This window comes from Cupressus sempervirens, chromosome 4 (assembly GCF_028749045.1).
Source record: "Cupressus sempervirens isolate cs-2001-9-10 chromosome 4, ASM2874904v1, whole genome shotgun sequence".
In the NCBI taxonomy this organism is placed as follows: Eukaryota; Viridiplantae; Streptophyta; class Pinopsida; order Cupressales; family Cupressaceae; genus Cupressus; species Cupressus sempervirens.
Window position 1 is genome coordinate 902,913,605 of NC_143121.1, and position 17,592 is coordinate 902,931,196.

Consider the following 17,592-nt stretch of genomic DNA (forward strand, 5'->3'; position numbering starts at 1 on the left):
AGAGTGAGAGAGAGTAGGTGATGGGATAGGGAGTAGGAGAGGGAGAGTAAGAGAGAGAGAGCAAGGAGATGGGAGAAGAAAGCGAGACTGAGAGAGAGTAGGGGATGGGAAAGGAGAGAGAGTAGGGAGAGAGATAGAGAGTAAGTGATGGGGGATGAAGGGATAGGGAGAGATTTATTTTCACATAGTGTATATGTACTATAGGGCGTACATGCTTTATAGTGTGTAGACGCTATAGTGCGTACGCACTATGTGAAATGAACAAAAAATGGTCGCAAAGCAAGTTTGGATCCCTTTTGATCCATAATTTTCTTTTTGTCTATTGTGCATTCTATTGTTCTAACAAAAAACATGGGTTTCAAGCTGTTGGAAGTTAGCAAACACTATTTGAAGAATTTTTGAAGCTAGCAAGCACCAAATTCAATCATTGGATATGCTATTCGAAGGATTTTTGAATATTCGTTCTATAGAAAGGTTAGTGCAGTCCTTTTTAAATATTGTTTGTTGATATATAGAGACAAATTTGATTATAATTTGACATTTTTTTTAATTAGGTAATAGGCTTTTCCTTTGGAGTTGCCTCTAGCTAGAAATTGACTCATGCTGTTAAACTTTCACTGAAATTGTTTTTAGTCACTAGTAACAGAACTGCATAGGTTTACATCAACAGGTGGTTTTATCTTCTTTGAAATCTCTCAGAAGCCCATTTTTTAGTCTTCCTAAGGGAAAGAAAATAGCAAGCTCCAAATGGAAGGGGTGTGTAAAAAGTAAAATCCTATCCCCACTGTAAGGCATGTGGAAGTTGATCTTCCCCAGTGGTGATGATGCTTCGATAGCTGATGTGAATCAACAGAACAATGGATTAATAAATTCATTAAAATGCATTCTTGAAAAAAAGATTGACAAATCCATAATGAAAAGAAAACCCTAATCCTTATAAATTTATCATACAAATCATGGTTCCTAGGCAGAAGAAGTATTATCCAGAGCAGCAAACTATATGGCCTTGGAAATTTTAGCAAAGCTGATCTGGCCATCACCATCTAGATTGGCCTCCTAGATCATTCTTGTCAATTCCTTGATGGTGAGAACATGCCCTAGCCGAGCATGGAGTGTACAAGCTTTGCTACTATAATGAATCTGTTGTCATCTTTGTCAAATAGCTGGAAGATCGTGCAGATTTTTTCTTCTATATATAGTGTGCTCTTCTCAATCTTCACTTCTACTTCCACTTTTGCCTCTTTCTTAGGGGCCACAAGTGACATAAATTCAGAAAATTCAATGAAACCATTATTATTTGTGTTCACCTTCTGAATCAGAGCTTCTAGCTACTTTGGACTCAGCTTCAATCCCACAGATTGTAGTAGTGATCCCAATTCAAGCTCTGTTATGGTGACATCATGATTTCTTTCGAATGACAAGAAAATATCTTGCAAATGCACAATTTCATCCTTGTCTAGTGAAAGACTCTTGCTTTGGCTCATCCTGGTTGGCTAAAAATAGATTTCTTAAAACTCGGGTGAAGAGGAAGAGATTTTCAAGTGTGATCATGGAGATTTTGGTTGTTTCCTCCTACAATTGAGATCCAAATAATGATATACTCTATTTCTGCTATAGATTTCAAATCTTTCAAAACTGCATTTTTTGAGTCTTTTGCAGTAGTGGATGCTAAAATTGTACTATTTTTCTCTCCTTTCTGTGGATCTTTTATTGGCAATTGATAAATTGTTGTCTCATTGTCAAATTTTAAGATATAGGCTTAGTTAAACCCTTCAAACAATCTTTTCCCAAGTGTATTGATTATGTAGAAACAATAGTTTTCTACCTTGAATAAAAAAAAGTGGTCATTGGTCATTCCGACTAACTACGTAAATATGCTGCTTCTCATCTTGATTCATCACATTACTAGGATTGGTGAGTTCTTCCCAAATTTCATTAAAGGACATACACCCTTGTAGGAAGTCAAAAGAATCTTTGAGACCTTCTAGCCTGAAGAAGCCAACAAAAGACTTTTCTAGAATAACAGACAAGCTATATACCTTAGCTTGCAATATTGTGTCTAGATCAAAATGTCTGTTAGGAAACCTCTCCTTGTAATCATCCACATCACCAAGCTTCCTCCATTCCTGTGATCCTTCTCTAATAAACATATTGAATTGTGATTTCATTGGCATACAATTTGGATTTGTATGCAACCAATGAGCAAGGACAACTACCAAAGTAGTGCAAGCACTTTCCCCTACTGCTTTCTCACTGCATTGATCAATTGAGCCATACAAATTCTTGTGTTGAGAGTTTCATTTTCTCATCTCTACTAAATAGCTCTTTCCATTCCCAACTACCTATGGTGAATTGGTCATCTCCAAAGGCAAAAAAAGTTTGATTTTGCTCCATTTTCACTATCCTACAAAAGTAACTCAAAATGAGAATTAGTTGATGTTTAAAAGTTGGATCTTAGTCGTTCCTACTAGAGATCTAATGGATTAGGAAAATATGGGATTCTAAAGCAACATAGATTGCATTCAATGTTTTGGGAGGCTGCATGATCATGAAAGGCTAAAAAAACATAACCAATCAGAAAATAGGATCTACATCATGTGCATTTTATTTTTGTATTTGATAGGGAGGAATTTTTTGTCTACAAAAAAGATCAATATCATCTCCACCCTCCTCTCTACATGCTTCAGTAATGGTTCCTCGTTTGCTCTTGGGGATTTAAAACTAAACTTTCGAGCTCTCCAAGAAAGAAGGGTTCACTTCAAAACTGGTGGAGTAGCAGGATCTAAACTTGAGGATGATGTTTTGTCAATGAGTTTAGGAAGAACAAGTTTATTCACCCCATGGCAATCTTCCTTTCCATCTAGACACATAGCTGCAGCCAAAAGTTTGACTACAGGAAGAGTATCATAATTGACAGTCCCATAGAAGGTTGAAATTGTCCCTTCCTCAATTGTAACATCTTCACAATCCTCAATTGAATCTAAGTCATACAATTTAGGAGTTTCACATTCTTCGCTACTGAGTGGTGATCATTTGGAAACATTACTCCATCCTCATTTGAAGAATCCTTCTCTGATCTCTTTGAATATTCTTTGATAAAACTTGCATTTGTGATACAAGGCCCTTTCATGCATGATTGTTGGTAATTTAAATGTCAAACGCCTGCAGGTTGTCCTCGAGCCCCATGCCCATCTACTCTGTTAGGTCACCATAGGCATCCATGAACAATAGGCATTTATTTTAGGTAGGTGAGATTTTTTATATCAGAAAAAGAGGGGGGAAATGGAATGTGACAAAAAGGAATGTTTTTTCATTCATTCATAGAGTTCAAGCAGATCAAAAGTTGTAGAGGAGAGTAGAGCTAAAGAAGGAAGAAGAAAAGAAGTTTGTGCCTACAGTTGCATGTGTTTCCCCTATTCTCTTGGTAAGTTGTTGTTTGAATTTGTCCTATTGAAGCAGTGATTGCTCTAGGAACCATTGTATGCAACCATTAGAGTTGCAGGTTTAAAGTTTATTGAAGTTTGAATTTTTACTAGCTTAGGGTTGTTTTAGGGTTTTCTAGTTGAAGTTGAATGCTCCTAGATTTTGTAATAGTTTAAATCAAAGATTGAATAAAAGGCAAGCAGGCATACTTGAATCCATTGCTCTTCTCTTGTAAGTTGCATTTGAGTAATTTTTTTGAAAGCTTAAAGCTTTGGCCCTCTTGTTTTAATAGTGAAATCATTCACATTGGAATTTCTTAAGTTATAATTTTTCAGTTGAACAGAACACTCGACATCCTCTTTCTTGATTGGAGCTGAGCTCACTCAACATTTATTATTGTCGAGCATTTCCTTTGAAGCCTAGCTTACTCGGCATCCATTGTTGTCGAGTATTATTTCTTTGAGTGCTAAACTAAATTGAAACCTATTGCCTATCACTTGGCACCATTAAGTGTTGAGCAACCTACCACTTGGCACCATCAAGTGTTGAGCAATTTTTTACTCAACACCTTCTAGTGCTGAGTAAAACTGACACTCAGCACCTTCATGTGCCGAGCAACTTTTAAGTGCTGAGTAAAATTTTGAGGTTTAGGGTTGTGAGTATTAAATTAAATTTTAATATATTTCTCACATGGTATTAGAGCTTTTAGGCCCCACATCCATAGTGAGTTAGGGCATTTGTTTTTCTTGGGATATTTGACATGGCAGGAGATGCAGGAAAGATATGGCAGTAGCCACCATCCTTTAATTGGCAAAATTATGATACATGGGCAAAGAAAATGAAGACCATAGGTGTTGCAAATGATTTGTGGGAGTTTGTGGTCAATGGATTCAATGATGTAATAGACCCAACTCAGTATGTTGCTCTCACAAATGCATAGAAGACTCATTTGAAAGAGTCAAGGAAGGATGCTAAGGCATTAAGTTTGATTGAAGCAGCAATGACAGAGATAGTATTGCCAAAGATTGCAATAGAAAAATATGCAAAGGAAGCATGGGATATCCTTGAGACAAACTTCAAGGGGATTGATAAAGTCCATATAGTAAAGCTACAGAACATAAGGAGGGAGTTTGAGAACCTTAAGATGAAGGAAAATGAATCAGCTACAGACTTTAGTTCAAGAACCTCCAATGTGATTAACCAACTAAAGTCAAATGGAGAAGACTATCAAGAGCAAAGGATAGTGAAAAATATATTGAAGAGTTTACCTCATAAATATGACAATTTGGTCATGACCATAGAAGAGGCAAAATACCTCATTGTTTTCACAATGGATGAGTTAATGCATACACTTCAAACCCATGACCATAGGATCAATAGATCTACTTCTTCATCTTCCCAAGAGCAAGCATTCAAGGCTCACTCAAATCCAAGAGAAGGGGGAGAGGAAGAAATAGCTCAGACAAGAAATCCAAAGGCAGAGGCTGAGGTAATGGAGGACAAAGGAATGCTGCAACAAAAAGCTTAGGAAGAGTAGATGGAGCAAGTAGCTCTCAAAATACATCAAGAGGAGGTAAGAAAAACTACAAATCAAATAAGAGTAATGTAGAATGCTACTACTATCATAAATATGGGCATTATGCAAATGAATGTTTGAAGAAGCAAAGAGATCAGTCGGGACAAACAAATGTGGTTGACGTGAATATGGGAAGTGAAAACACTGCCTTCATCATGTGTAATGTTGGTGAAGAAGGAAGCCCTGAGGTTTGGTACCTCAACAATGAATGTAGCAACCACATGAGTGGTAATGAAACCTTGCTTTCATTCATTGACAAGAGTTTCAAATTAGAAATTAAGATGGGTAACAATGGAACCCTACCAGTTGTGGGCAAAGGATCTATTATGGTCCACACCAAGAAAGGTGAGAAGAAGGAGATACAAAATGTGTATTTTGCCTCTAGTATGAAGCACAATTTGATGAGCATTGGTCAGGTCATTCAAAATGGATACAAAGTGTTGATGGAGAATGACAAGTGTGTCATTCATGATGGGAGCAAGAACTTACTTGCAGTAGTTCAAATGACAAAGAATAGAATGTTTCCCTTGAGGATTGAGACATATTTCTCATCTCAAGTTAGTGCTGCACCTCCCACACAATCAAATCTAAGGAGTGTGATTGAAGACCCCTGATAGCTATGGCACCTCAAGTATGGTCATCTAGGCTATGCTGGTTTAAATTTATTATCAAATAAAAGAATGGTAGAAGGTTTTCCATGCATAGGAAATTCATGTGACAAGTGTGAGGCTTTTATTTTGGGTAAGCAACATAGGATTCCTTTTAATTTTGGAAATTCTAGGAGGGCTAGATATCCATTAGAGTTAGTGCATACTAACCTAGTCGGTCCTATGCAAGTTACTTCCATTGGAGGGAGTACTTATTTCATGACATTCATTGATGATTTCAGTCATAGGACATGGGTGTATTTCTTAAAGAATAAATTTGAAGCATTTGATAAATTTGTAGAATTTAAAACCCAAGCTAAAAGAGAATGTGGACATTATATCAAATTCCTAAGATCAGATAGAGGAGGGGAGTATACCTCTAATTCTTTTGTAAACTTTTGCAAGAAACATGGCATAAAGAAAGAGCTCATAGTCAGCTATACACCACAACAGAATAGAGTGGCTGAAAGAAAGAACAGGACCATTGTTGAAATGGCAAGGAGCATGATGAAAGAGAAAGGTCTCCCAACTAAATTTTGGGGAGAGGATGTTGCAACAGCAGTTTACCTAATTAATAGGTGTCCTACAAAGGTAGTCCATGATAGAATTCCAATGGAAGCATGGTCATGAGGAAGATGCACCGTTGAACACCTAAGGGTGTTTGGATGTGTTGCATATGCACATGTGCCTAAAGAGAAAAGGCACAAATTAGATGATAAAGGTATGAAGTGCATCTTCATAGGGTACAACTCAAAATCAAAGGCATATAGATTGTATGACCCATTGAACAACAAGATGACTCTTTCAAGAGATGTGGAATTTCTTGAAAAGCAGTCTTAGTATGGTTCAATTGATGAGTCACCGAGCACTTCAAGTAAAGTGCCAATTATGAGTGAAGAAGATGCTAATGGACAGAAACAAGGAGCAAATAAAAGAAAAGGAAAGCATGTTCAGATAGTATTGAGCTCCTCTAGGCATGACCGAGTGTCAATGCCAAGTACCAGTGAAGATCAAGCTAGTCGGCAATGTAGCAGCAATGAAGATTTTGATCCTACACTCTCCTCCCTGTTATCAAGAAAGACCAAGAGTCTTTGGGAGATATACCAAGATGAAAGGTATGAAGATTATGATGAGAGTATTAATTTTACATTATTTTCTCATAGTGATCCAATATATTTTGAAGAAGCTATTAAGGAGAACAAATGGTGTAAGGCCATGGATGAGGAGATAGATGCTATAGAAAGGAATGAGACATTTGAGCTAACTAAATTTCCTCCAAAGAAGCATGTGATTGGAGTGAAATGGGTCTATAAGACCAAATGCAATGCTAAAGGAAAGATTGATAGGCATAAGGCAAGGCATGAGACATATGCCCCTGATGCAAGAATGGAAACCATACATGTTGTCATAGCAATTGCAACTCAGCACAAGTGGAAGGTATTTCAAATGGATGTGAAGTCCGCCTTCCTAAATGGTGTATTGAAAGAAGAAGTGTATGTGGAGCAGCCACCTAGTTATGAAGTTGCAGGTGAAGAGAATAAAGTATATAGATTAAAGAGAGCTCTTTATGGGCTCAAGCAAGCTCCATGGGCATGGTACAGTAGGATTGACTCATATTTGATGATCAATGGCTTTAGCAAAAGCAATGGTGAGATCACTCTTTACATCAAGGCAATAGATGGTAATGTATTGATTGTTGTCTTGTATGACTTAATTTTTATTGGAAATGAAAAGGCTCTAATTGGTGGGTTTAAAGAGGCCATGAAAAGTGAATTTGAAATGACAAATACTTTCTAGGCATAGAAGTAAAACAAATACATGATGGCATTTTCATCCCTCAAAAAAAATATGCAGGGCAGATCTTGGAGAGATTTAAAATGCAGAATAGTAAGGTAGCCCCCACACCAACAGTAGTAGGTTTGAAGTTGAGCAAGGAAGACTCTAGCAAGAGAGTGCATCCAAAATTATACAAGAGTATGGTTGGAAGTCTAATGTATTTGACTGCAACTCAGCCAGACCTAATGCATGTAGTAAGTCTAATTTTCAGATTTATGCAAACACCAAAGGATTCTCATTGGAAAGTGGGAAAGAGGATTTTAAGGTATGTGACAGGTACCAAGGGATTTGGAATTTTATATACTACAAATGATGATTTCAAGTTGGTTGGTTATACTGATAGTGATTGGGATGAAAGTTTAGATGATAGGAAGAGCACTTCTAGATACATGTTTCATATGGGATAGGGTGCAATTTCATGAGCATCCAAGAAGCAACCTATTGTTGCTCAATCTACAACAGAGGTTGAATACATTGCAGCAAATGCAATAGCATGTCAAGCAATTTGGCTAAGGAGGATCTTGATAGATTTGAATGAAAGGCAAGAGGATGGAACCACAATTTATTGTGACAACATCTCATCAATTGCATTGTCTAAGAATCCAATCTTCCATGGGAGAAGCAAACACATAGAGATCAAATATCACTTCATCAGAGAGTTGGTGGAGAATGGGGATATCAAGATGGAATTCTACAAGTCAAAGCAGTAGCTAGCAGATATTTTCACCAAGCCATTAGGCATTGGAACTTTTGTACACTTAAGAGAGAGTCTTTGTGTAGTTGATTTGGATCAATTGTGATCCTTGCTTGTTTGGCTTGGGAAAAAGGGGGGGTGTTGGAAATTTAAATGTCAAATGCCTACAAGTTGTCCTCGAGCCCCATGCCCATCTACCCTGTCAGGTCACTACAGGCATCCATGAATGACAGGCATTTATTTTTTGTAGGCGAGAATTTTCAAATCAAAAAAAGAGGGGGAAAATGGAATGTGACAAAAAGGAATCTTTTTTCATTCATTTGTAGAGTTCAAGCAGATCAAGCAGATCAGAAGTTGCAGAGGAGAGCAAAGAAGAAGAAGGAAGAAGAAAAGAAGTTTGTGCCTGCAGTTGCACGTGTTTCCCCTATTCTATCAGTAAGTTGTTGTTTGAATTTGTCCTGTTGAAGCAGTGATTTCTCTAGGCACCATTGTATGCAGCCATTGGAGTTGCAGGTTTAAAGTTTATTGAAGTTTGAAGTTTTACCAATTTAGGGTTGTTTTAGGGTTTTCTAGTTGAAGTCAAATGCTCCCAGATTTTGTAATAGTTTAAATCAAAGATTGAATAGAAGGCAAGTAGGCATACTTGAATCCATTGCTCTTCTCTTATATGTTGTATTTGAGTAATTTTTTTGAAAGCTTAAAGCTTTGGCCCTCTGGTTTTAATGGTGAAAGCATTCACATTGGAATTTCTTAAGTTATAATTTTTCAGTTGAATAGAACACTCGACATCTTCTTTCTCAGTTGGAGCCGAGCTCACTTGGCATCCATTGTTGCCAAGCATTTCCTTTGGAGCCGAGCTTACTTGGCATCCATTTTTGTTGAGTATTATTTCTTTGAGTGCCGAGCTAACTCAACACCTGTTGCCTATCACTCGGCACCATCAAGTGCTGAGCAACTTGCCACTCAACACAATCAAGTGTCAAGCAATTTGTCACTCAATACCTTCAAGTGTTGAGTAAAACTGGCACTCGACACCTTCATGTGCCGAGCAACTTTTAAGTGGTGAGTAAAATTTTTAGGTTTAGGGTTGTGAGTATTAAATTAAATTTTAATATATTTCTCACAATAATAAGGGAATCAAAAGCCACTAAATAGGGTCAAATTCTATATGTGTTGTTTGAAGTTCCTCAAAACCCAAAGTCACCTACATATAAGAAGAAATGAATGAGGAAGAAAATTTCACATGCACTAGAATCCATGTACAGTGGCTCCATCTCCAATATTTCTCTAAGCTCATCAAGGAAAATAAATGATTTAGATGTAGAAATAAACAAGGAAATCTTGATAGAGATAAATTTTAAGAAATAATTGAAGCAAATAATCAGAAACATAAACAAATAGATAATCCATATGGTAGCTATTTGAAAAGTTTTTATTTATTAATATATAGAATGTAGGTTAACATTAAGATTTACTAAAACAATAAAATATAAATTTGTAATATAATCTCTTGAATGTATGAATTATTTAGGGAAATGAAAGTTTTACTTTCTTTTACATAATTCCTCTTATACAAATGGAGATGATTCTTAGATTGAAAGAATACATGGAAGTGGAAATATATTAATTTAGTACATGTATAAAAATATATTTTAAAACTCTTAGTTCTAAATTAGAAAATAAACATTTAGTTCTACCTTATGTAGGTGTTAAACTAATAAAATTCAGTTCTACAAAGAGTCTACCAATGTGCGTAGAGCTCTTTATACTTAATTGCATATAATAAATTATATTTTCTTTTAATTTTCATAAAATACATGTTGAATAGATGAATATATTTTAGGTACTTTATGTGTTTTAATAGTGTATGCTCTAAAAATAAATATAACTTAGCTAGACAAGGGGCTTTATTTTTTTTATATAACTCTTACTCATTTGTCTCATGATACAAGACAATTAAATTAATATTTTTTCCTATGTAATGTTTGAGTTTCAAATCAATCATAATAGATTTGAATTTCATTAAACATCACAATATCAAATAATTTCAAATTATTAAATTTTATATTAGAGATCACAGATTGTAAATGATGTTAGTGGTTTTCTTATTTAGATTTAACATTTATTTTGGTTTTTAAGGTTATGGCTAATGCTTGATAAACTATCCAAATAATAGATCTTTCAAGTAGATATCTTCAATACAATCAAAAAGTGGCACCTACTATTGTGGGATCACCCAATGACTTGTACAAACAACAACCTCACACCAAATTAATAGATTGAGTTTGACCAAGCAATACATTTGTTTGTTAGAAATGTATAAGTATCACCACAACAAATTTTTTTTAAAAGAACTAAATGTACAAATTGCAATACTACAATAAATTTATATTGTAGTCTTGAGTAATCTATTGATGATGACCAATGATCCAGAGAGGTTTTATTATGTAAACTTCAACATGTTATCTTTACAACAAACCTTTGAATCACAACTAGTCTTGTTAATGTATCTTTTAGGATAGGTATAAGATATAGTGTATCCAATAAACTCTAAATTTCCTTAGTTGCCTTCATATGTTAAAGTAGAGTTCAATAGCTACAATGGTCCATGTTGAGATCCTAGATACCTAAAAATCTTTTCAATCCAACCCATATCTCGAGGAAATCATACACAATTGGCTCTCACCATAGACCAGGCTATCACTATACAAAAATTAGAAGGCCTTACCCTAGATAGAGGTACAATTTATATAGGTAGAACTAAAAGACAAGGCCTCGCCTTCACAACAATCTCTAGAGTCAAATCCATCTAACTTAATATAAATCCTTACTTATATTTTGAACACTTTTTTAAGATGCAAAAAAAGACCCATACACTATTATTAGAAAGAAAGAAGAAACATGTATGTACTTGATCTCTCCTACCAACCACATCTATAAAGCTACTTCTACCAAAAAATTTAATGTTTGACATTCTAATACTATACCTATTTCATTTATTACATTCTTTTTTCACTTGCTAAGTAATCCATTACTCTTTTCTATAGAATGACATTTGTTGAATTCAAAAACATGTTCACTCAAAAAAATAAAGTGGACAAGTTCATGTATGTTAAGTGACCTTTTCGATGATTTTAAACCCTAGTTCTAGATTTTAAACCATTTACTCATATTCACTTCTTATCAATTAACATCATTTCCCTTTTACTTGTAGGTTTTTTCGCGTTGACCATGAATAGGACCCAAATAGTGTTTATATTTATACACAAAAGAATATATTTAAAAAATTGTACAATTCAAACCAACTCTTTAATTGGGATATCACATAGTAAGTAAAATTTTAGAGTTGTACAATTTTATAATCCCCAAAGAGGGTATTAGTGTGTTTATGACTCAATTCCATATAACAACTAAATTTTATGCTACCAATTTTAAATCCTTCCTTTAATTTGACATCTCTCTAATTTTGATTTTAGAGAAAAAAATCTATCGGTGTACCCCTTGCACCTCTTTTTGATGCGCTATGTGAAATTGACAAAAAGGGGTCAAAAAGAAAGTTTGGATCCCTTTGATCCATATTCTATTTTTTTTCTATTGTGCATTATGTTATTCCAATAGAAAACATGATTTTCAAGCTACTGGAAGTTAGTAAACACTATTTGAAGACTTTTTGAAGTTAGAAAACACCAATCATTGGATACGCTATTCGAAGGATTTTTGAATATTCTTTCTATAGAAAAGGTTAGTGCAGTCATTTTTAAATATTGTTTGTTGATATATAGAGACAAATTTGATTATAATTTTACATGTGTTTTGAATTCATTAAAATTTGTATGTTTGAGTGAATTGTTATTTGGAAATGGTTAGAAATTTGGCAAGTTGTTCGATATATATTGTGTATTCATTGAAATAATTGTAATTTTTATATTTATTAGAATGATTTTTAATTTACAAATTGTAAGTAATTCAAATGAATTTTTATACAAAACCAAGGATGTACATGGAGAAAATGGATATCAGGGCTGACCAGAACACAATTAGTGATGACTTGGTGCCTCTGAAGATTGCCATTGTTGGCTCATTAAGGCTATATCAAATAATAATTTATTTACAATGGTCATTGAATTTATTCACAAGATCTCACCACCTAATATTGTGTACTACAAATTCCTCATTGAGACTCTAGAAAAGATTGATAAGGTAAATCTTATGAAGAATAAGTTGCGCCTACTGCACCAACAAGGAGTGGTCCTGATTATTAATGGCATTGCAGTGTGGCAACAAGTTTTGATAGCAAGGAATTGTTTGATAATGATTCCCAAGTTCTTAAAGATTTCACATCAACCATACAAAAGGGAAAAAACATTCTTTAATTATTTATTAGTCAAATGAAGGCATTGTTAGAATTTACAAGGAATATGAATACAATTAGAATGAGATATTTTGTAGAGCACCTTTTCATGAACTATCTTCAAGATTGATAGGAAAATCATTGATAATAGAAAAAAATTGTGTTCTACGTCTAATATTGACTCTCCAATTTTTTATTGAGAGGCTTGATGACCATGTAACAATAAAAATATGGTATCATTAAGGACTTTTACTAAGTTTCACAAAGACAAAATTTGAAGTAGATTTCTTCAAAGTCCAAGGAATTCATGCTTGCAAGAAGACAAATTGTTACTTCTATAAATCTAATCATGTCATCCTTTTTATGATTTTGTGATTAGAATTATTTATTCATGCTAACAGAATTATGTGCTTTGTGCTCTCAACTACTTAGGTGATGCAATGATGGTTATAAGAGCAAAGGATGTAGATGAAGAAAGAGATTCCCTTTATAAAATCCCAATTTGAAAGTGATGATTTTCTTTTTTTTTTTTTTTTTTTTTGTAAAAGTTACTTATGTCACTTCATGTAATTAAGTTAGTATTTGGGATCTAACTTTTAAGGTAACTCCTAACATTTCTTCAAATGGTAGATACTTTAAGTGGTTGTCTCAAGTAACTAGCAAGTAGTTATCTTGAGTAGTTATCCCAAGTAGAAACCTAAAGTAACCACCTTAGGTAGTAAGCCTAAGTAGTTGCAAAAAGTAGTTAGGTGGTTACTAGATAGTTATTCAAGGAAAGTCTATATTAATACAAGCTTATTCACAATATAAGGGGAGGACATTTTTGCAAAGTGGATGCTATGGAGAAATTTCTTTATATATTTTTGGATTTACAACTTGTACAAAAGTGTCTTTAGATATGTATATCTTCAAAAAGACAATGCAAAAAGCATTTAATCTTATGTCTAAAATGTATTCATGAGTTGTTATTACTAGGTTTTCATATATTGATGGAATTCAAGGTCTTTTTAATTTATGTAATTGGTTTGAAAAAATGCATTTATTTCTTGATATCTTGATGTAATTATATTAGAATGACCTATCTTTTCTTATGTCAAGGTTTATTATCCTTATTATCCTTTGAAGGTGTTCAGAGTGCATGAATCCTAGTGGTTTAGTCCTAGAAATGTTGAATCAAGTCTAAGTTTAAAGTCTTGAAACCTTTTTACATGTTTTGCTTTAATTGGCCTAGTTGAGAGCAAGTGCCCTAGAGCCATATTTTGATCCAAGTTTGCCAAGAGCCCTAGGAAGATGTAAGGACCTTAGGAGAGTGGATTCCAGTTGGCTAAGTAAAGGTCATCATTTGGCAAAGGCTAGCAACCAAGACATCATCCTAAACTAGGTTTGGGTACCCTTAGAGGTTTAAGAACCAAGTGGCAAAAGTAGGTTGTGTGCTTTGCATCAATGAGGGTAATTAGACCTAGGTGTGATAGCTAGGGTATAGGAAGTCACAATGTAGTTGTGTTGGGTCAATATAGACTCATTTGAATCATTAACATTCTTTTTAGGAACTAAAATGTAAAAAATGAATTAAAAGTACAAAAGTTGCTTTGCAACTTTTTGCATAAATAAGAAAAAATGCTTCTAATCTTTCCTCCAATGGTCAAAACCTTTCAAATATGGTTGGATCAGTTCTGGAAGACCTTCATATAGACCTTTCAGGTAGGTGGAGGGTACAATGTACATTTTTGGCATTGAAATCAATAGAAAGAACCTTATTTTTTGCATTCTAGGTTATTTTTCTACATGGTATGGTCATGTACAAATGATTAGGGATCTATGCTTAGTATAATTTGATAGATATTTGAATCACCTTTCTAATGCAATTGATTTGAGGACTTCAAATGCTGTAGAACTCAAGTTATTCCTATTTTAGCGTCGACACTCTGAAATTCAAGGGTTTCAAGGGTTTTGATTGAAATCAAGATATAATGTGAGATTCCACCATTAGAAAATTATGGAATTTGGTGGAATCCTTTTATTTTTAATATACTTTAAGATTTTTTAGGTTTCAGGTGATTATATGTAGGGAGAAGGAAGAAACGTGATGCCCTAGATGCATATATCTTGTATGCATCAATACACAAACCTAATGTCCTAGCAATTTAAGGCCTCAAAATTCCATATTATGGTATGTAACTTGGTAATAAGTATATTTGGGTTATTCCTCAACATATCCAATTGGTCTCATGTTCTTAGCACATGTTTAAATGGCACCTCCTTTGTAAATATGGCCTAATTAGCCCTTGTGTCCAAATGTTGTCCCCACGGGTTTTGACAATTTGCTTGCTAATGGGATCTCTCCACTTTGGAATCTAATAGTACATCAAAAATAGGGAGTAATCTTTGTGTTAGTATTTTCTTTTCATGCTAAGTGTACAAGTTGCAAACCTAAATGTCATTCCTTTGGCTACTAGGAATCCAAGAGGTTAATGAAGGTAATATGTCCTTTTCTTAGTTTGGGATCTTCAATTCTAGTCGATATGCCTATTCTAATGTAAGAACATCATTTCTTGAGTCTAAGTTCTTGATTCCATTTCTAGTGTAGGTTTCTTGTATTAAGCAATATATGTTGTCAAGGTGCAAGTTGTATGCCTAAAATGTGGGCACACTTCTATGAGTCATTACATTCAAGATTTCTCAAAAATGAGGTCTTGAATGGCGACTCATAGCTCCCTATTCATGGAGTGTAGGGGTTTGTAATGGAGGCTCTCAGTCTAACCTAGTTTGTGCCCATACAAGTACACCACGAAACAAGAGATTCAATTATCTAATATGCATGCAAATGGAAATGAAAAACTAATCTAAATGATAACAATGCAAAACAATGCAAGAAATGAAATCTAATCTATGAAAAGAAATAACAATGCATATCTAATCTATGAAAGCAAGATCTAATCTATCAATGCAAGATCTAAGCTAACATGAAAATCAAAGTATGGATCATGATGATGGAAGCCATGCATGCAAGAGAGAATGATACAAGAAGATAGAAGTTCTCCACAAAAGCTTTAATATTCAAAACTCCTTCAAAAATCATTCTCCAAACCAGCAACATAACAATAGCATAATAATGGGTCTCTCCAAAATGAGGAGAGGACTCTCCCTTATAAAGAAAATTGGATGATCTAGATTGAAAGGAAAAAGATTTAATCAAGGGTAGAGAAATAATGATCCATGTGAACTAAAGATCCACCAATGAGAAAAGTGGAGTGGTTGAGAAGAAAGTGGAGAAAGGATGAAGATAAGTCCCATATTAAGTGTAGATAAAAGATTTATTTAATTTTTTATTTGTTTTAACTCCTTTTTCATCAAAAAGAGATTTAAGTGGGATATTTTATTTAATTAAAAGGGAGCAAGTTCTTTTAATTTAAATAGGAAATATTTAATCAAATTAAAAGAGGGGTTTTTCTCTTAATTAATTAAATGTAGATGAAATATTTAATTAAAAGAGAGGTTTTCTTTAATTAAATAGAGACTTATTTTATTTAATTAAAAGAGAGCAAGTTCTTTTAATTAAATAAAAAATATTTAATTAAATTAAAAGAGAGGTTTTCTTTTAATTAAACGGGGACTTATTTTATTTAATTAAAAGAGAGCAAGTTCTTTTAATTAAATAAGGAATATTTAATTAAATTAAAAGAGACATTTTTCTCTTAATTAATTAAATGTGAATGAACTATTTAATTGAAAGAGAGGTTTTCTTTTAATTAAACGGGGACTTATTTTATTTAATTAAAAGAGAGCAAGTTCTTTTAATTAAATAAGACTTAGGACAAAATGATCAACCTTAGAAATAAAACAAATTGAATTTGATCAAGGAAATTGATTTGAATTGATTTAATAAAATATTACACACCATTGATTTAGGAAATTTGATAAATTGATAAATTGAATAATGGGGGCCCATAGTCTAGGCAACCATTTTAGGGTGCATACATTTGCCCCTCTTTGACTAATGTGTGATCGATTTGGGGACACATGTAGTCAAAGAAAGAAATTGAAGTGTGAGGTCGATTTGGGATCACAAAACAACCCAAATATGTGGTCGAATTGGGAACACAATAGGACAAAGAATACAAATAAAATTTGACTTAAAAAAGTCAAGGATAAAATTGATAAAACTAAATGAAAGATTGAATTTGATAATTACTACCCCCTCGTGATCGAAATCGAAATGAGATAGAGGAGAAACAACAAATTGCTAAATTTGATCAAATCAAACAAAAGATAAGGTTCTTGATGTAAGATGAAAGATATAAAAATCATAGAACCAAGGTAGATCATCAAGCATGAAATATTATGCCCCAAAGGTGATTTAGAAGAAAAGAAGTGTGGAAAAAGAAAATGGGAGATAGAAGTTTGGAAAATATGGAAAGAAACAGAAAGTAGAAAAGAAAAGTCCCCAAAATCAATCAACTATTTAAAATAGAAATTTCAATTGAGATCATGAAAGAAGATAAGGAAATGAAGATCAAAACATGACCATAGTTGATTAAAAGTCCACAATAAAGATGGAGGGAGAACCCTCTCAAACTCATAATGCAGCCTAAAAATGCAAACTAACATGAAGTCTAATAATGCAAGCTACATGAAAATGCAAAGGTGTACTTGCAAAAGAGCAACTGTAACATAGGATTTTTGTGTTCATCATTCATTAAATAATGTAAAAGAACTTATTTTCATTATTGGGCCATTATTAATGGACATCAAAAATCACACAATCATCACTAGTCACAAGTGCAACTATGAAGATATGAATGTAATTTATATCGGATTGGAATGTGGAAAGATTCTAACATAAGAATCAAAGACATAAAGGTCAAGATGACTTTGACGTTAGCTTACCCAATTTAATGTAGCAAAACCATGCTCGCATCAAGGCATAGATGCCAAGATGACCATAAGAATGGTTGTGCAAAAATAATCAAGGATGATGCCTCAAATCTCCTAAGTATTTCAAGGGACAACAAGAGACACTCTAGAGTTTCAAGACCACACCCGCAAGCTAAAAAAAAATAAAAAT

The 17,592-nt window shown here is 33.8% G+C and overlaps 1 pseudogene; it reads right to left on the reverse strand.

Annotated features, from left to right (window-relative positions):
* Window positions 1-963: 963 nt before the first annotated feature.
* LOC149564301 (putative calcium-binding protein CML17) lies at window positions 964-1,484 on the reverse strand (annotated as a pseudogene).
* Between the last annotated feature and the right edge of the window lie 16,108 nt (window positions 1,485-17,592).